Below are 22,500 nucleotides of genomic sequence, written 5' to 3'. Positions count from 1 at the left end.
ATATATATATATATATATATATATATTATATATATATATATATATATATATGTATGTATATATAAAATATATATATATATATATATATATAGATATATATATATATAATATATATATATATATATATATATAATATATATATATATATATATATATATATATATTATATATATATATATATATAATATATATATATATATATATATATATATATCATATATATATATATATATATATATATCATATATATATATATATATAAGGATATAAGGGCTGGACCTTTGACTTGAAGGACATTGGGAGTGTTACTATTCATTTTAGAAATCTCAAAAAGTGTGGATTAGACACTAAAGTCTGTCATTTTCGATTATTTTATGTCACACCCTTCCCACCTCCTCACCTCCTCCCTATTAGGGCTGAACTATAAGTTAAAGAGCATCAGGAGTGTCACTAATTTTCTCAGCAACCTATAAAACGATGGATTAGACACTAATATCCATCATGTTCTGTTATTTTTACAAGTCAGCCCCTTCCCACCCCTTCCCAACCCCAACTTCAAGGGCATCGGGAGAGTCACTATTCTTCTCAACAACCTCGGAAACCATTGATTAAACACTAATAACTGTTGTTTTTCGTTATTCTAACATGTCAACCCCCTTCCAACCCACTTCTCATCACCCCTTCCCTTCCTGTCATGGCTTAACTTGAAATTGGAGGGCATCAGGATTGTTACTTTTCATCTCAGTGACCTTGAAAACTATGGATTAGACACTGACATCTGTCGTTTTGGTTATTTTTACAGTACTCCCCCTTCACACCCACTTCTTACCCCACTTCATACTGGGGCTGAATTTGGGCTTAAAGAACACCAGGAAGACCATGATTCTTCTCAGCGGCCTCAGAAACTCTAAATTAGACACTAATATCTGTTGTTTTGGTTATTTTTACATTTCACACCCTCCCATTCCCTTCTCACCACGCCAGCATCCCCTCCTCCCCCCTTTCCCCCCCGGCCTTGCACCCTCAATTCTGGCTGAACTAGGATTTAAAAGGCACCGGGAGTGTCGTTATTCATCTCAGCAACCTTGAAAACTATGGATTAGACACTGTAGCTGACTCGCTTAAGGTAGATTATTGGGTATTGGGTAAGCCCTATGCCTACGAGACAGTTGTTTTCCAGCCACTGATTAGCTGGTTCCGGGAGGTACGCCACTCGTTCTGTGTCTCATATTTGTCTCAGTAGCTTTAAAAAACTAGCCATATATATATTTATTCATTTACTCACGTTTTTACACAAGATAGGACAGTTTTTGTCATACCATGGGATTCGGTATTGATTATACAACTAAATAATTTTTTTCCATAAATCAGCAAGATGAAAGACAAAGGAATTACGAATAAAAGTGGAGAGAGAAGCATTTAATTCTTTAAACCTGTTTTTACTTATCATAAGATTTTGCATTATTCATTCAATTAAGATAAAATAAAACTATTTTCATACAATAAATTCGCCTTGAATATGTTGGTGCTTTCAGATTTTAGATGTGCTTAATATGTGAAGAGAAAACGAATGATATGCCTTATTATGTTGCATCCGTTTAACAGTAGTGCCAAGAGACAGTACTCTGCTTGACACTGTTGCTTTTGTCTTCTCAGCCATTGACAATTACCAATATGAGAAGTTTGCAGTTTTGAAAATGTTTACCATATTATGTCATTACATTTTCTGAAAATAAATGCACAGAACTCCCATTATGATTCTCGGACATTTTCACTCCAATATCAAATATGTGAGTATGTCGGGACATATCTGATAAAAAAAAAAATAATCAGATGGATGCAACTGTATCGTTAAAGCTTTAGGTGGGCCATTGGAAATTCAGTGTGGGGAAGTGAAATCTATGGGCATACTTTGCCTTCTTCAACTTAACCCAAGTTTTAATTAGGTTGGTTCAGCATATTATTTCTAATTTTTTATATGAATATATTTTCAAACGAAAGAGATATCAGAGACTTATTTGAGAGATATGAAATAATGATTTCATTGGACTAATAAACAACAAAGAAATAAGTAAGATTATTTTCATTTCAGGCTGAATGAAGTATGGATGCAACATAAAAAGACATTCTTTATTTTATCTTCACATATCCCGCACATCTAAAATATGAAAGCACCTGCGTATTCAGGGTGAATTTAATGCATGAAAACGCAAGTTTTACTTTATCTTGATGACGTGAATGATACAAAATCCAATGATAAGTAAAATTAGGTATAAAGAATTAAATGCTTCTCTCTTCAATTTCTTTGTCTTTTATCTTGTTGATTTCAGGAAAAATTGATTTAGTTGTTCAATTGATACTGAATCCCATGATACAACTAAAACTTCCCTTATCTTGTGCAAAATGTGAGACAAATGAAGAAATACAAACATATTGCTAGTTTTTAAAGTTATCGACAAAAATATGAGACACTGAGCGAACTGCCTACCTCCCAGTACCAGGCAATCAGCATTTGCCAAACAAGTGCCTCGTAGGCATAAGGCTCACCCAAGAATCTACCTTAAGTAAACCAGCTATAATATCTGTCCTTTTGGTTATTCTTACATTTCACCCCTTTCCACCCCCTTCTCAGTCCCCCTGTCGATCAGGGCTGAACTTGGATTAACAAAGGCATTGTGAGTGTCACAAATTTGCTCAGTAACCTTGAAATCTATAGATTTTCTATAATTTCTACATTTCCCTCTCCTCTACACCAACCTGCCCCTCCCACCACCTCTTTGGTGCCATTGATGTTTTAACCCCTCAGGGTTCATTCCCAGATGGTAAGTAGAATGTACACTGAATATTGCTCTATCCATTTCAAATTGTATGTGAAACAAACACACATACTTACATACATTACATTCATTTATATATACGTATATACTAGCTGACCATCCCAGCACTGCCAGGGAAATCTCTGAATGATAACCAATAACCTTTCTCTCTCTCTCTCTCTCTCCTCTCTCTCCCTCTCTCTCTCTCTCTCTCTTTCCTGTTAAGACAGTTGTTTCAGTTATATTGCCCAGCTTTTTTTTACATTTTATATTTCAACACTTACCATGCTCATTCCTATTAGAGCTGACATTTGACTTTCACCTTTCTCATCCCACCCCCCTTCCCATCGGGGCCAAACTTGGACTTAAAGGGTGCATGGAGTTTCACTATTCATCTCAGCGAACTCAAAAACTATGGATTAAACACTAATATATGTAGTTTTTGGTTATTTCTAGATGTCACTGCCTCCCAACACCCTCTTCCTATTGGGGCTGACCTTAGATTTAGACACTGAGAGTGTCACTATTTATCTCAGCAACCTTGAAAACTAAATTAGACACTAATGACTGTTGTTTTTGGTTATCTTTAAATGTCATCCCTCTCCACACCAATTCTCAGCTGCCCTTCCTATCAGAGCTGTACTTGGACTTCAAGGCCATTGGGAGTGTCACTAATCATCTCAGCAACCTCAAAAACTATGGATTAGAATCTAATATCTGTCATTTTTGGTTATCTTTCATGTCCTCCCTTTCCCAAACCCTTCTCAACCCACTTCCTATTGTGTTAAACTTGGATTTAAGGGGGCCGGCTGGAAACCCCCTATATATGGTGGTATAGGGCGAAAAATGCAAAGTCATGAAAAAATTCATGGAGCTTCATATGGCAATTAAGAATATGTGTACGAAATATTTCATCAAAATTCCTCTTACTTTCGTAGTTACAGGGTAATTAGTAAACATAACTCAATAAGCCTAAAACATTCATCCGTACAAGAAAATGCAATATTTCTTCTGTTATCGTAAATTTTGATAATTATTGTCAAAGAGATTGTGAGAAATGTCATCTGTAGAGATTCTGTGGGTCGCAGAGGGGAGTATCCTGTTCAACCATGATCTGTAGGAGCACAGACTTCAAGTAGACTACACCTTCGAGTTTCACCTCTGACATTCGCTTGCTTTTTACATATGCTTATCTATGTTTCTGCAAGAATTTCATCATGCCTATGAGGAAAAGACAAGGAAAACATTTCACTAACATAAAGATGAAGAAAATTCGCTCTAATGGGATTACAGAATATCATAATATATGCGATATTAGCGTAGTTAGTGAAGAGAGAGAGGGAGGGTTGCGTAGTAAGTAAACGCGCCCGTCTTGCCTGAAGCACACATCACACTGTCCCAAAGGCTACGATCTTTGAGCAAAGGGATCTTAATTTATGTTAAATAACATAGTTTTGATTTATTAATACCCAAAAAGGAATATGAAATTCATAATAATCATGATTTATTAACATTTTCTTTGTAAAAAGAGAGTACAACTTCGAATTTCACCTCTTGACATTCTCTTACATTTACGTTTGTTTATTTTTGTTTCGGAAAGAATTTCACGATGTCAAAACGGAAAATACTAGGAAAACATCTAGGTAACATACAGAAGAAGAAAATTCGCTGTAATAAGCCGAGTTAGTGAAGGAGAGAGAGAGAGTTGTGTAGGAAGGAGTGCCCCGTCTTGCCTGACACAGTGCCCCAAGCTACGATATATGAGCAAAAGGGATCATCATTTATGATTAAATTATGATAAATAAAATAGTTTTGGTTTATTAACACACAAAAAAGAAATATACATCATAAATAATCATTATCTATTTAACATTGTCATTATAAAAATACGAAGAAAAACTTTGAACGCCCGTATTTCAAAACTATAGTAATTGACCTTCAAAATCTATCTTCTCACTTAGTTTTAAAGTTATAACATTGGAATTTGGTATATAACTCAGAAAGACGTTATAGAACAATCAAATGAAGCCCTTTTTCCAATTTTGTTTCGTCGGTTTTTTTTTATAAATTTTGTTTTCCTAATTTATTAGGGTTTATTTTTTTACCATAATGAAAAATTCACATCTAGCAAAAAAATGAACTTTTAGAAAAAAAAAACTCCTCATTTGATTGGAGGTCTACATCAGGTCTATATATGGTAGTAATCCCAGGTCTTAATATCAAATATCAAGGGAGGAGATAGAATTTGAAAAATGGTTATTTTCGGGATAAATCGCCCTGGCGTCACAAAACCGAAGGTCAGAGGCAAAAATCATATGCGGTTTGGAGATGTCCCAAGTCACCTTATTAAGTGGTATGAATATCAAAGTCCTGTCCATAAAGAATGGCATTAGCCGGCCGGCCCCCTTAAAGGTCATCCATCATAAGTGAAGTGCCACTATTCCTCTCAGTGACCTTGAAAACTGTGGATTACACACTAAGATCTGTCATTTTCATTTTTTTGCATAACACCCCCTTCTCACCCCCATTCCTACCGGGCCTGAACAAGGGATTAAAGGGCATCAGGAGCATCACTATTCATTTCAGCTGCCTCAAAAAACTACGGAATTAGACTATAATATCTTTAGTTTTTGGTTACTTTTAGATGTCACCTACTTCCTACCTCTTCCCATGCACTCTTCCTACTGGGGCTGGACTGGAATTGAATGGCATTGGGATTGCTACAATTCCTATCAGCAACCTTGAAACCTATAAATTAGACACTAATATCTGCTGTTTTAGGTTACTTTTAGATCTCACCCCCTTCCCACCCTTCTCCTCCTTAACCCCCTATTGAGGCTGAACTTGCACTTGAAGGGCATCAGGATCGTCACTAATCCTTTCAGCGACTTAGAAAACTATGGATTTGACTCTAATATCTGTCACTTTAGGTTATTTTTACATGTCACCCCTTTTCCCACCCCTTTCCAGCGTGGCTGAACTTGGACTTGAAGGGTGTCGAGAGTGTTACTATTAATCTCAGTGACCTTAAACACTATGGATTTTATACTAATATAATGTCGTTTTTGTTTATCTTTATGTTACCTCTTTACCACCCCTTTTAACCCCACTCCCTATTGGGGCCGAACTTGGACATTAAGGGCATTGGGAGTGTCACTGTCCATCTCAGTGATCTCAAAAACTATGGGTTAGACACTAATATCTGTCGTTTTTGGTTACTTCGACCTCAGCCCTTCCCACCCTTTTCAACCACATGCCACTTTCTGTCGGGTCTGAACTTGGACTAGAATGGCTTTGGGACTTGTCACTAATAATCTCAGCCACCTCAAAAACTAAAGAATAGACACTAATATCTTTAGTTTTTAGTTATTTTTAATTTTCACCCTTTTCCTCCCACCCTTCCCAAACACTCCTCCTTTGGTGCCAGTGACGTCTTACCCCCACAGCATTTTTTCCCAGATGCTAAGTTATATGTATACCAAGTCTGGTTGAAATTGGTCAGTGCATTATATATACTAGCAATAATATGCCTTTGATACTCAGAAAACTCAAAAAAGTAAAATAAAAGTGGAGAGACTGAAAAAGCCATTTACCACTATATTTCAGCATTAGCAAATTTGATGCACGACTAACGACAAGGATCTTTGTAAGAGCATTTGGTATATGATGTATATGATAAATAAATAATAAAGTAAGTCTATGGGCATAACCAGCCCCGTTTCAGGGAATCACTTCTCACCCCCATCCCTTCGCAGGGGGAGGGGGGAAGGTAGGACGAAACCCCATCATAACCATGTTATGGGTCCCCACTATAACCCTGCCAAGTTTCATGCCCACCGGAACAGCAGTTTGGCTGTGATTGAATGACACACAGGCGAATAGACATAACGTCCATTATAATAAGATACACACACACACACACACACACACACATATATATATATATATATATATATATATATATATATATAGATATATATAGATATATATATATATATATATATATATATAGATATATATAGATATATATATATATATATATATATATATATATATATATATATATTATATATATATATATATATATATATACATACTATATATATATATATATATATATATATATATATATATATATATATATATATATATATATATATATATACATTAGTTCTTCAATATCAATTTTGTTTTCAGTATTTTTAATGTTACGAGTTTAGTAGTAAAAAAAGATTCTCCTAAAGTGGTTTCTGACTGCATATATTAAAAAGTGTGATACACTATCTTAATGTGTGATACAATATATTAATGACAAACTGGAAAATCACTTTCACATGGAATTTCATATATGCATCCAGAAAACATCTTTAGGAAAATCTTTTACTACTAACCTCGTAACGTTAAAAATACTGAAAACAAAATTGATGTTGAAGAGCTACTATATATATATATATATATATATATATAAATATATATATATATATATATATATATATATATGTGTGTATATATATATATAATGGTATAAGCTATGAACGAAAGATAAACAACGGCTCTTATACCTTTATTTATGTATTTATCACGTTCTTTAACTTTCGTGATCAGTTATAGATATATATATATATATATATATATATATATATATATATATATATATATATATGTAATAAATGACATTTTTATTGAATATATTTTATATAAGAAAAAAACCCATGACCCAAAGGGTCATTGGCGAGATAGAACGTGGTAGGTATTCATAACAGGACGTAAGCAGACACTGCCGTGCTATGCTTGCAATGCCCTGGTTTGCATTTGCCTGTGTAATCATTTGACACTACTCTTGTAAACAGGTCACAGCTCTTTCTATGCGAAGCTGGTGACCTATCACCTGCAGAGGAAACACGTGACTTCCGAGTCACATGTTTGTATGTCTGTATGTTGTATATGCTGAGATAGCTAATGTCTGCTATCATAGTGAGCAGTTCTCTGAATTCACTCTTCCTATACTCCTGTGATGGAGTTGTAATAAAACTGTTAAGTATGATACCAGGAGTTTGAGTCATCTCCCCTATACTGAAGAAGAAACCAAATGGGAACTTAGAAAATATCTCTACCTCGATGTCACTCAGACGAGAATGGGAAGTAGAAACAGTATGCTTGCGTATAACAGTCGCAAGAAATAAACATTCAACGGGTTGCCATCCTATACATAGGCAGAACCCGTATATTGGTGGCAGACGGACGTCTCTACGTCAACTGAAGCAAACGGAATCATCGGAAATGTAACATATCAGAAGTAAATAGAGGAATCAGGATCTTCAATCAACAGAGGCAACCGTAAACATCCTACGAACACTAAGAAATGTCCTACATCGAAATGCATTCAAGCAGCTAAATGAACGTTTAGAGAACGACTTTCATCACATATCTTTGAGAATCAAACGGACGTGTTTGCAGCATCGTATCTTCAATGGGAAGTGAATCATTCTGCAAATAAACAACGCAGGATCAGAAGGCGAGGCATAACATTGGTCAACCGCGGAGCGAGACGACTGAGTGTGGCTGTGACGTCATCAAAACACTACATCTTCCTTAATAAATACCGCAGCTAAGTACACTCTTTATTCATTTAGGTGTGTGTCAGTGAAGTGCTATACGTAATCTTAATCTTTCTTCATTGCAGGAATCTATCTTCAACTACGAATTCTCGCCTGCAGACTTTTTTTTTTATCTTTGTTGCTAATTTCTCTTTCTTCCAGAAGTTCTCCAGAAATATCTTTATCATATTATCTGTCTTTAATCTTATCATTTTGGGGGACCCTGTTATTATCTGCAACACATTTTTTATTTTGTATTGCATATGCGTTACGCAGTGGACGAGTGTATTTATATAGATATTTTGATAGGATTGCAAGGAATCGTAGTGATAAGAAAAAAGCAAAAGTGATCATGGCAACCACAGCTGCTAGCGGCTCTACCACACCCAGTAACCTCAATCCTGTTGTAACATTGGTAAATGCGCGTTCTGCAATGCTCCTTTTCAAGGTCGGGTAAAGGAGATGCAGGTTCGTTACCTTAGAGGAGCTCTACCAAGAGGCGGTTACATGGGATGAATTTAAAATTAGGTTACGTGCTATATATGGCGGTGAAGAAGCTTTAGATGTGGTCTTAGCTTTGAGGAACATCCTTAATCAAGCCTCTATGACTCAGCTTAATGTTGTAGAACGGGCGGCAGTAATTGCTGACCGGCTAAATGAATATCAGGATAGTTTACGCAACTCCACTTGGGTTACGAGGGGCAATATTTGCCGAGAAAGATTTTATTAGGCTTACATATTTGACCTGCATCACAGTTATGTTGCCTGAAGCTTAGTATGGTGTTTTGACAAGAAGCTAACGCTCGACGGTACGGAACCAAATGTGTATAAACAGATAAAAAAGTACATATCCAAGTGCACTGATCTCGATCCCTTGCTTACTCAAGTTTTTGCAAAAAATGAAAGTAAATCACAGCAAGTAAACATAGTTAATAATAATAATAATGCAGCAGGGGTGACTTGTTACAATTGTAAGAGATCAGGACACATGATTGGAGACTGTAGGATGCATTATTGTTTAATTCATAACAGCTCCACTCATTCATACAATCGTTGCTTCTCACGTAATCAACCGCAGAAATGCTAAAAACGTGCAAACCATTGCCAATGATAATAAGAAGAAGAATCCTCAGTACTATAAGAAGAAGCAGACGAACAGCAACGCTGTTCAACATCATAAACAAACAAATCGTGCTTCAAAGTAACTCTGTTTCCTGGGCCGTCGAACTCGAACTCACAGAGTCAGGCGCAAATTTTTCCGAGTGAGCAAAGCAAAGCAAATACCACGTAACAACTCCACGCGGGGGGAGAGAATGATGTTGGGTCATTCGTATCAACATCTTTTGTATCAAATAACCAATTTAATCATTGCGAGACAATCGATTTTCCTATGAACCGCACGGCCGAATCCAGTAAATCAGTGCAGGTCCCCGTAGATTTTCAACAAATTCATGCTATCATCAGCAAAAATGAATTACATCCTACTTGCATGCAGTAAATTTAGAGCACCGATCCTTCACACTGTTTATTTATTCTGGTAGTCCACGTAATATCATGGATCTGCGGACTCATCACATGTGTTTTCGAACTTCCCTATAGAGAAGTCCGGAGTGAGGCTCTCGGGAAATATGGAAATAATGTTTAATAAATGGTAGGAGTAACTCATATTCAGTACAAGGTCGGTAAGCACACGTTTACCGATACCTTTATCGTTGTACAAACATTGATATGTATCCAGCTGTAATTATAGGATACCCATCTATGGGTACACGGCGTGTACATCAAAGGAAAATTCTATAAGTCTCTAACACCTTAAAATCAGTTTTGGAAAAAAAAGAGGACAAACAACCAAAACAGTAACGTACATTGAGGAACCAATCACTTGTCTCATAAATCAAGAAATCATCGAAGCGACTCAACAGAATTCTCGCACACCCGTAATAGCAGCTTGCACGCAAACTCTCGAGCCGAACGTAACTTCGAATCTATTAGTGCGAGTAAAGAAACCTTTGCCGGGATCTGAAATGTTAATCCTTTCTGACACTCTGAAAACTAACGGATTGTCCGTAACACAAGCCATATACACGGTTGGCTCACAACACCAATGTAACATTGAAGTCTGTAATCATTTGAATGCCAATTTAGTAATCCACAAAAATCAACACATCCTGGATGTGGAAGTTTATAAACATCGCATTCTTACGTCGCTGAAATCAATCACACTCAATCAGTTGCGGATGAATTCCTTTTGCAAACTATTAAAAGTAAAATCAATAAAGACATTCAAGAAGAGGAAATTCAGCAGAAATTTCTTGATCTTTTAAGTGAATATCATGATGTTTTCTCCACTACCGAGGGATCCTTTGGAAAAACAGATGTCATAGAACACCAAATAAGGTTAAAAGACAGGCATAAAGTTATCTATGTATCTTCGTACCGACTCCCTATGAAATTCCAGAATGAGATAAATGATGAAGTAGGTAATATGCTAGAAGAAGGAGTCATTAAGAAATCGAACAGCCCTTATAATTTTCCTTTAATCGTTGTACCAAAAAAGTATCGAACCTGGCATATCTGCGTAGATTTCCATCGCTTAAATGAGGAAACGATCCCTGATCGATTCCCAGTGCCATGTACTGATGATATTTTATCTTTGTTAGGTCAGAACAAATATTTTACCAGTTTGGACTTACTTAAAGGCTTTCACCAGATACCTTTAGAAGAAGAGAGTATCCCATACACCGCCTTCAGCACAGCAAGGGAACAGTATGAATTTTTACGTATGCCTTTTGGTTTACGTTGTGCCCCAATTACATTCACTACAATGATTAATATAGTGTTTTGGAGACTTGTTAGGGGATATCCTACATGGCCTATATGGACGACCTTGTAATCTTTTCTAATACCTTAGAGAACATCTACGTAAACTAGAGCTAGTGCTACAGAGACTAAGGCAGCATAATTTAAGGGTAAAGATAAACTAAGTGTGAATTTTTTCAAAACAGAACTCGTATATTTAGGTTTTAACGGTGTCTAGTCAAGGTCTTAAAGTAGTCCACAATAAGGTGTCAGCTATCCGTAACTTTCCGATACTTACTAATGTCAAGGGGATACAGCAAATTTTTAGGCTGTAGTGGCTACTATCGCCGATTTATACGCAATTACTCAATTATAGCCGCTCCTCTAACCGATCTTACAAAGAAGGGCATAGATTTCATATGTCTGAGAAGCATCAACAGGCGTTTTGATACTTTGAAAGACGAATTGTGTAGTTCTCCTATATTAAAATTTCCTGACTTCGGTAAGGAATTCTTTACTGCAACAGACGCCTCCGACCTAGGAGTAGGTAGGGTATTGCTTCAGCAATATGACAAACAGTTTTTCCCTATAGCTTTTTTATTCACGTAAACTGGGAACCTTCCGAAAGTAAATATGCAGTGATAGATAAGGAAGGGCTAGCTATTGTTTAACTCACTAGTGCATTTTAAGTTCATATATATGGCTATCCTGTCAAGGTTCTTACTGACCATAAGCCCTTACCGACCTCTTTAAAGGCTTTAGTCACAGTCCCAAAGGAACTCGGTGGCTATGATCATTCAAAAACTTTGGTGCAAGGATCGGATATGTACCTGGGAAAGCAAATAAAATCATTGCTGACGCATTATCACGCAACCCGCCTGAATTAGTAGATATACCAAAAATCCGTGCCTATTGTTAAAACTGTATCTGAACAGGAAGACCCGGGTTGGAGCGCTGAACTAATACAGACTGAACAAAAAGAAAAAAGATCAGCAGTTAAAAAAAATAATAGATGCATTGAAGGGGAATCCTAAGGAAAAGGAATATGTAAAGTATACGCCGCAGAATTATATAATTAAGGATAATATTCTGCGTAGGTCTGTGACAGGGAAAACCCGCAACACCCCACAGGTGACTAACGACCAGGTAGTGGTACCAATCTCAACTTATACCAGCCGTCTTAAACTGGTTGCATTCCAATCCATTACATGGTCATCCAGGGTTCTCTATCATGTCACAGAAAGCCAAATCATTATTTATTGGCATTACGATGCTTACAGCTATAAAAAAAACACATAGCTAATTGTCGCACTTGTCAGAAAACAAAGAGCACACGAAGACACCTGTCAGCCTAGGGGCCTATCCCGTGCCCAACAAACCAAACTTTGAAAGAGTACACATAGATTTATTAACAGGGTTTTACGAGTCAGACAGAGGAAATAAGCACCTCTTAGTAATAATAGATGCCTTGACTCGATATACAGAACTGATAGCGCTAAGAACTAAAACAGCATTGAATGCGCTAGGAAGTTTTACGAGTGCTACATTTGTAAACATGGAATTCCACACATGATAATCTCTGACTCGGGTGGAGAATTCAATAATCATTCCTTAACTCGTTGTGTGAATTCCTTTGCATAAAGAAAATCAATACCATGACTACCACCCAGAGTCTAATGGGCTAGTTGAGAGAGTAAATAGGAAGGTTTTTTTAACGTATTAAGAGTTACGCTCGGGGGAAGTGGACCCCTGGGATATTGCCATACCTGCGGTTCTAAGTACTCTTAACCATTCATATCATGTATCTATTAAAATGTCGCCGCACGAGGCACTGTACGGTACCCCAGCTAGAACACCTTTCCATGTATTACGCCTACAACCATTTATCAAATCCCCTACAGAGAAGTTATGGAAGCAAGTGTAAGTCGATATAATATACTTTGTAAGAATTTAGAAGAATCACAAATCATAATGAAAAGAAATCATGATAAAATCGATAAGCCAACTAAAACATATACCATGGGTGACAAGGTATACATACAAGATATGTACGCAAGGGACTAAACTATAAAACTGACACCTAAGTTTGAAGGCCTTTAGCATTTTAGAAATATTAACGCCCAACAGATTTAAAGTTCAAAAACATATCCAACCCACTGATGTGAGAATAATACCGTTGGATCACATTCGCAGTTAATTAAGAGAAAAGGGTAGAAAGGAAGAGAGGGAAATTTTATGTATCTATGAAACTTGTATAATAAAGTATGATATATAAATATTTGTATGAAAACATTTTTTTTCTGTTTGTAATGAATATTTTTTAAAAAACATGCAGGTTTCCAACATGAAGCTTATATTGTTAGGAGTGGTACTGTTCATTCAGACGTCTTTGTCGTGAGGGAAGAGCTGCTAAAACAAAAATATACATTTTACACATGGCGCGATAATTGAAAGAACAGAGGACGTTTTTCATTACAGCAAGCAATATAGTTATAGAAGTTGATTTGTGAGCGATTTTCCTGCCAGAGGATGACTTCATTAACCTAAAAAGTGACTTGTCAAGGTTTGCCGAATCCTTGAATCAGTTACATCAATGTCATTTCCCCTTTAATCCAGAAGTTTCGTTAGCAACAAACTCTAAGCATTGCAGAAATGTTATCATTCGACTTGCAAAACAAAACTGCCGAAGCAGAATGTCTGGCTCGGGATCTGCTGATGTGGACTGTGCGACACAGTAGCCTAGAAAGACGTAACCCGTTTATCTTTGCTGTGCTAAACGTCTTCGGATCTGTTGCAAGTTTAGGCTTAGGAATTTCAAATTGTCTTAAAATTAATGATCAGAATAAAAGAATTGAGTTGTTGCAACATGAAAACGAATTAGTTTTTTCCGAACTTCGTAAACAATTATCATCAATTAATCAACTTATGACTTTGGTGAACGAACATTCTAGTGCAACATTTGCTGGCAACATTAGCTTATTATAGTTCTAAAGTAGATCATATCCGTACCAAAATTTCACATTTTATTGAAAAAATCAAAGACTATGTGGAAGCTATCACACTAGCCACAAAGGGTGTTCTGTTGCCACATCTTTTGCCTATTAAGGATCTGACTCTAACTTTGGAGAACGGACGAGAGAAACTGGGTTATGTTCCTTTGTTAGACGCCCATAAGATAGAGTTTTATTACAGTTTAATATCAGTAAGCGTTGAGAATTACAGGATCATGATTACCATTCCCTTTGATTCTTCTGATGCCTGGCAAGCATACAAAATTGCACCGTTCCCAACTTTCATGACGAATAACTCAAGTCAAGTAATATCCAATCTGACGGGACACGTATTGATTTCCCCTAATAAGGAGACATATACGGTCATCAAGGAATTAGATAAATTCACTCACTGTTCAGATGCCATGAATAATAAAGTTTGTACAGCTGACTCCTTTGAATTCCATCATATATCAATGGATTCGTTATGCCTAGTGCTAAACGGTTCTCTCTCCCATACACACGAAAGTTGTCTGGAAAAACTTTACCTTTTGACGAGTATAAGTTTACTTACAGGCTGAATAACGGATCATGGATGCGATACGACAAGGAAGGTTTTCAAGTTGCATGTCCAGACGGATCAACAGCCTACTCCCGGATGTTTGTTGCCGCTGACGGATGCATCGGAACGGCAACAAACTACACGGTCTGTGGAGTTAACACTATCATCTGAGAACGAGCTTACTTCACGAATTTTTTGTGGACGAGTACATCATACGAGACTATCCAATCCCCGCTTACCTCTTCCATACAATGCAAAAGTGGCCCATCAATTATCGAAATTAGCTGAGATGGACCACACGTCAAGGACTTATAATGCCGAGGAGGATCTGAGATTCTACACATTGCTGGCAGTGATGTGCGTTACAGTGGTGGTTCTCATCGCCGCTAACATATTTGCTTGCCGTAGGTTGAGGCAAACACGGATGGATCTTCAACGGAATGTCGTGCCCCCCCAGCCCAGACAATGTTCCAATGACGCTGAAAGTGTTTGATTTTAGAGCCACCTGAAATTGGCCATTTCATCTGACTCGGAGGAATGTTGTGTGGAATTGTGTCTGTATGAAAAACGGTTTATACGCTGGCAAAATGTATAACAAGAACCTCCGAGACATTGCTTCCATATACATATATATATATATATATATATATATATATATATATATATATATATATACATATATATATATATATATATATATATATATATATATATAAATTATAAATATGAAAAGCTTAAGTAGCAGTATCATTATGAGAGGTAGGGCACTAATAAAAAATCAAATGAATCCTACGTATTAAAATGTCGGTGCGTATACGTACCTAGAATCTATGTTGTGCACATTTATCTGAATTATATATCTATATCTCTATCTGGTAACAACTATTCTTAAACAGTTACCTATTATCATAACCATTCATGTATACATGCTAAGCTTTTATCTTATCACATTTTGGTACCATTTAACCACATATGCATTTTAGAATGTAATTCTTATGTCATACAATTATCAGCAGAACTATAGTACTTTCTGTTGTGTATGTATCCTCATGACTAAAAGTTTATTAACATGTTTGTTACTAGTATAGTATTATATGCACTTATCTTATACATGGATCTGTATTTTCCATGCATTATTCCTTACTTATGAGTATTTCTATGAATGCATGTATTTTTTTTTTACATATAATCAGCTGCAATTTATTCCTTAACCACTTGATTATGGCTAGGACTATCTATATACTATCACACTCCTATGAATCATATATAAAGTAAGTTTAATGTTCAGTGTTTGGTCTGTAGCTGACCGAGCATTAATGTAATAAATTGCATTTTTATTGAATATATTTGTATATATGAAAAAAACCCCACCAGACCCAAAGGGTCATTGGCGAGATAGGAGCGTGATAGGTATCATAACAGGACTTAAGCCAGACACTGCCGTGCTATGCTTGCAATGCCCTGGTTTGCATTTGCCTGTGTCAATCATTTGACACTATCTTGTAAACAGGTCACAGCTCCTTCCTATGCGAAGACTGGTGACCTATCACCTGCAGAGGAAACACGTGACTTCCGAGTCACATGTTCGCTATGTCTGTATGTTGTATATGCTGAGATAGCTAATGTCTGCTATCTTAGTGAAAGACTTTGTAATTTTAGATCTCTACTCTCTTCAACCAAGAGCAGTTCTCTGAATTCCCTCTTCCTATACTCCTGTGATGGAGTTGTAATAAAACTGTTAAGTTGTTTTTTTTTTTTTTGATACCAGGAGTTTGAGTCATCTCCCCTATACTGAAGAAGAAACCAAATGGGAACTTAGAAAATATCTCTACCTCGATGTCACTCAGACGAGAATGGAAAGTAGAAACAGTATGCTTGCATATAACAGTCACAAGAAATAAACAAATAAACATTCAACGGGTTGCCATTCTATACATAGGCAGAACTATATATATATTATATATATATATATATATATATATATATGTGTGTGTGTGTGTGTGTGTGTGTGTGTGTTGTGTGTAAGGATTACATTGAATAAAGAATGTATGATACATTCTGCAGTGTCATGCATGTAACGAGTAACTAGGCTAGAGACAGGAGGTTAGGAAGGAAAGCTTGGCGTCGCATCTCGGTGTGTGAACACCTGGGGTCAGCAATGTTTATGCTGACGATATTGTCAACAATGCCTTCTCTGGGAGAATTGTATTGAGTCTCATGAGAAGTCGTGCCTACGTGATGATCCAGTTATCATTGTTAATTCCTCTGTCCGTATCTTGAGCAGTGTTTGCTCTCCTATGATTTTGTAAAAACGAAATGTATATCAGACTTCACCTTTCTCTCGCTTAAAGACCTATTCAAAACTTCTTTGCATTTTTCACGATGTAAGATAGAAGAATATATCTTATATTTTTTACTGTGTGTTTCAACGACTCAACCTCTACACAGAAAGAAGCAATTGAACGAAACTTAAAGAATATCATCACAAGTTATGACTGAAGAGTAATTTTGCCAACTGACATCTGCTTTGCCTCGTTAGTAAATAAAATACGAGGGCTCTAATATTTGGTGGCAGCACAGCAAGAAGGCACTAATAATAAGACTTACATAGTGGCAGATTATGAAGACTTACGAATGGCATCAAAGCAGTTAAAATCCACTACAACACTAGAAGCAGGAGTAAACAGTATCAAACATCGGAAATCTTCTACGAGTTATGCCAAAAGAATCTACAATCAACATCGTGTCTCAGGCGACGACGCTGATGATAGGCAGCATGGAACTTCTAGAACTTCTGCCGACGTGTCTCCCGCAGAGGATCATCACGTCCCATCGAAACAGCAAACAGTCGCTCAACTAACAAAGCAACGCACGACTAAGCGAACTGGGTCTCACGTAGCGCAGAGGGAAGAAGTGAAAGCCATGACATCATGAAAACACTGCAGAATTTCCCTTAAATATCAGCTAAGTAAACCTTTTTATTCATTTGGTGTGTAACTTTTTTGTGCCTCTTTCATTAGGTCGAGTGATCGGTGTCCTGGGTGAGTTACGAGACATCCTTAATCTTACTCTTCTTGCAGGAATCTATCTTATCTTTTGGTTATTCGTCAATGCAGGTTTTTTATCTTTGTTTTTTGCCACTTTTTTTTTTTCAGAGGTTCTCCTGAAATATTTTATTATATCTTGTGTGCTTAATTTTATCATTTTAGGGGGACATGTTTTTTTTTTTTTTCTGTGAACACATTATCTATATATAGCATATGCGTTTACGCAGTGAACGTGTGTATTTGTACAGATTTTTTGATAGGGGTTGCTAGGGAATCGTAGTTATAAGAAAAAACCCAAAAAACATTAGTTAGCGCTAGATCAGCAATTGTTCCCTTTCAAGGCCGTGTTAGCGGATTTTTGCCTCAAGGGATAGAATCTTGGATATCATCAGTGGATGAGCTATTTAAAAGTAAAATGCATCGCTGTACCGTCCTTACAGCTACAAGAAGCTAAAAGCTTCATTCACTTTGCAAAAGGGGATGCAGGCTCCTACCTCAGAGGAGTTTCATTCAAGAGGCAAAATACATGGGATGAATTTTAAATTAAGTTATGCTCCGTATATGGCAGCGAGGAGGCCTTGAATGCGGTTTTATCCTTGAGGAATATTTTCAATTTAGTCTCGATGACTCATCTTAACTTGGTAGATGGGCAGCACTTATTGCAGATCGCTTGAATGAATATCTGGATAGTTTGAATAAGTCTACTTGGGTTACGGGGAAGGACATGACTGTAAAGGAATTTATTAGACTCACATACTTGTTGTTGTTTTTTGATGAAGCTGACCTTGTGTCAGCACGGGCTCTTGCTCACAGAGCAGTCCGTAAAATCACATACTTAACCTTCATAACAGCTATGTTTTACCCGGAAGCCTTGGTACGGGTTTTGATGAAGACCTATTGCCAGCTAGCACCGATTGGACATTTACAAACAAATTAAGAAAAACGTTATCTTACAAATGTGCAGACCTAGATCCCTCACTCGTTCAAGTTTTTGCAAAGAATGAAAGTAAATCACAGCAAGTAAATATAGTTAATAGTAACGCAGCAGGGATAACTTGTTTTAATTGTAAGCGATTGGGTCACATGATCGCAGATTGTCCCATGCGTTATTGTTCAATTCATAATAGCTCAAGTCTGCTTATGCTCGATGTTTTTCACACAATCAGCAGCAAGGTAATGCTAAAAATACACAGAACGTTGCCATGATAATAAGAAGAAGAATCCACATTATCACAAAAAGAAACAAGTAAACAGTAAACTCTGCCCAGAATCAGAAACAAACAAATCAGGCTCCGGGAACCTCAGTTCCTGGTCCGTCTAGCCAAAACAATCAAAGTCAATCAAATTTTCCAAGTATTCCAAAGCAAAGCAAATACCATGTAATTAACTACTAGGGGGGGGGGGGGGGGTGGGGGGGGGGGGGGGGGGGGGTGTTAGAGTGTTGTTGGGTTGTCTGTATCAACATCTTTTGAATTAAAAAATAAATTTAATCATCTAGAAGACTTATGTGAAACACAGAATTTTCCTATGAATCACATGACCGTATCCAAAAAATCAGTGCAGGATCCCGTAGACTTTCATAGAATTCACGCAATAATCAGTAATGATGGATTACGCCCTACTTTACATGCCGTAAATCTAGAATATCACCCCTTTACATTGTTTTTTTATTCCTTTAGTCCACAAAATATCATGGACTTACGGACTCATCACTTGTTGTTTTCTAACTTCCCTATTGAGAGGTCCAGAGTGCGACTTTCGGGCATTGGCAATAACGAGCTAAGTGTAGTAGGCGTAACTCAAATTCAGCATAAGGTGGGTAAACGCATGCTTACCGACACATTTGTAGTTGTATAACACATTGAGATGTATCCAGTTGTAATTGTAGGATATCCCTCCATGTGCATTCAGAATATTATCTTAGCTCCTGCCAAAAAAGGTGTGTTTATCAAAGGGAAATTCTATAAATCTTCGAACACATTAATATCCGACTTGGACAAAAAGAGACAGACAATCAACCAGTAACTTACATAGAAGACCAATTGCCTGTCTCATGAATCAAGACATTGTCCAGGCGACCCAACAGAATTCTCATACACCTGTAATTGCAGCTTGCATGCAAACTCTCGAGCCAAATGCACCCTCAAATATTTCAGTGCGTGTCAAGAAAGCTCTGCCGGGGTCTGAACTTTTAATCCTTCCAGACACTCTGAAAATTAACGGACTTTCCATGACACAAGCATTATACACTGTTGACTCACAACAACAGGTTAACATTGAAGTCTGTAACCACCCTTTGAATACCAACCTAGTAATCCACAAAATCAACATACATGGATATGGAAGTGTATAAATATCACATTCTTACTGTTGCTGAAATTAATCATGTCAACCAGTTTTCGACGAATCCCTATTACAATCTATCAAAAGTAAAAACAATAAAGACATTCAAGAAGTGGAAATCCAGCAGAAATTTTTTGATCTTTTGACTAAATATCATGATGTTTTCTCCACTAGCGAGGAATCTCTAAGGAAAACGGATATCACTGAACACCAAATAGGTTTAAAGGACAAGCATAAAGCTATTTACGTACCTTTGTATCGACTCCCAATGAAATTTCAGAATGAGTAAATAAAGCGAAGTCGACTAGACTTTAGAAGGAGTCATTAGGAAATCGAATAGCCCTTACAGTTTTCCCATAATCTTTGTACCCAAATAAGATCGGACTTGGCGAATTTGCGTAGATTTCCGTTGCTTAAACGAGGAAATGATTCCCGACCGTTTTCCGGTGCCATGTACCGACAATATCTTATCCTTGTTAGGACAGAACAATTATTTCACCAGCTTGGACTTACTTAAAGGCTTTCACCAGATACCCTTAGCTAAAGAGAGTACCCCCTACACTGCCTTCAGCACAGCCAGGGGACACTATGAATTTTTATGTATACCTTTCGGTTTACGATGCGCCCCAATTACATTCACCAGAATGATTAATATAGTGTTTGGCGCTTTGTTGGGAGATACCCTTCATGACTATATGGATGATCTTGTAATCTTTTCTAATACCTTAGAAGAACATTTGGATAAACTAGAGCTAGTGCTACAAAGACTAAGGCAACACAACCTAACAGTAAAAATATCAAAGTGTGAGTTTTTTAAAGCATAACTCGTCTATTTAGGTTTTACGGTGTCTAGTCAAGGTCTTAAGGTAGTCCATGATAAGGTTTCGCTATCCGTAACTTTCCGGTACCTACTAACCTAAAGGGGATACAACAATTTTTGGGGTGTAGTGGGTACTACAGAAGGTTCAGTACAAACTATTCAATCATAGCAGCTCCTTTAACGGATCTTACGAAGAAGGGCGTAGATTTTATATGGTCTGAAACTCATCAACAGGCGTTCGATACCTTGAAAGAGAAACTGTGCAGTTCACCTATCTTAAAATTCCCTGATTTCAGTAAGGAATTTTTTATCGCAACTGATGCCTCAGACCAAGGGGTAGGAGGGGCACTACTTCAGCCAATATGATAAACAGTTCTTTCCTATAACTTTTTATTCACGTAAAACTGAAGCCCTCTGAAAGCAAATATGCAGTAATAGACAAGGAAGGGCTAGGTATCGTTAACTCACTAGTACATTTTAAGTTCATAATCTACAGTACATCCTGTTAAGGTCCTTACTGACATAAGCCCCTCACCGAGTTCTTCAAAGGCTTAATCACAGTCCCAAAAGAATTCGGTGGCATATGATCATTTCAGGACTTTGGAGCCAAGATAGGATACCTCCCTGGGAAAGCAAATATCTTCACTAACGCATTATCCCGCAACCGCGCCATCCTGTTTGGAAAACATTTGCTGAACTTGAAGAAATAGCAACATCCGTGCCCATTGTTAAAACAGTATCTGAACAAGAAAATTCATTAATCTAAACAATAGCGCACATTGAAGACCCGGGTTGGAGTGCTGAACTGGTACAGTCTGAACAAAGGAAAGATCAGCAGTTAAGTAAAATAATAGATGCTTCGAACAGAAATCCTAAAGAAAAAGAATATTTAAAGTATGCACAGCAGAATTATATAAATCAAAGTATATTCTGTGTAGGTCCGTGACGAGGAAAACCCAAAGCACACCGCAGGTGACTAACGACCTGGTAGTAGCGCCAATCTCTCTTATACCAATCATTCTAAACTGGTTGCACTTCAATCCCTTACATGGTGATCCTGGGTTCTCTATCATGTCACAGAAGGCCAAATCACTATTTTACTGGTCTACAATGCTTACAGATATTAAAAAAAAAACAGCTAGTTGTCACATTTGTCATGAAAACAAAGGGCATACTAAGACACCTGTCAGCCTAGGTGCCTACCCCGTGCCAAATCAACCTTTTGAAAGAGTACACTTAGATCTATTAACAGGATTTTACGAGTCGTACAGAAGAAATAAACACCTCTTGGTGTTAATTGATGCCTTGACTTGTTACACAGAACTAATAGCACTAAAAACAAAAACTGCAATTTAATGCGCTAGGAAATTCTACGAGTGCTACATCTGTAAACACGGAATTCCACGCATGATAATCTCTGACTCTGGTGGAGAATTCAATAATCATTTCCTTAATTCGTTGTGCGAATTCCTTTGCATTAAGAAAATCAATACCATGGTTTATCACCCAGAGCCAAACAGTTTGGT

Source organism: Macrobrachium nipponense, chromosome 16, assembly GCF_015104395.2.
Source record: "Macrobrachium nipponense isolate FS-2020 chromosome 16, ASM1510439v2, whole genome shotgun sequence".
Lineage (NCBI taxonomy): Eukaryota > Metazoa > Arthropoda > Malacostraca > Decapoda > Palaemonidae > Macrobrachium > Macrobrachium nipponense.
Note: the sequence above shows the minus strand (reverse complement) of the source record.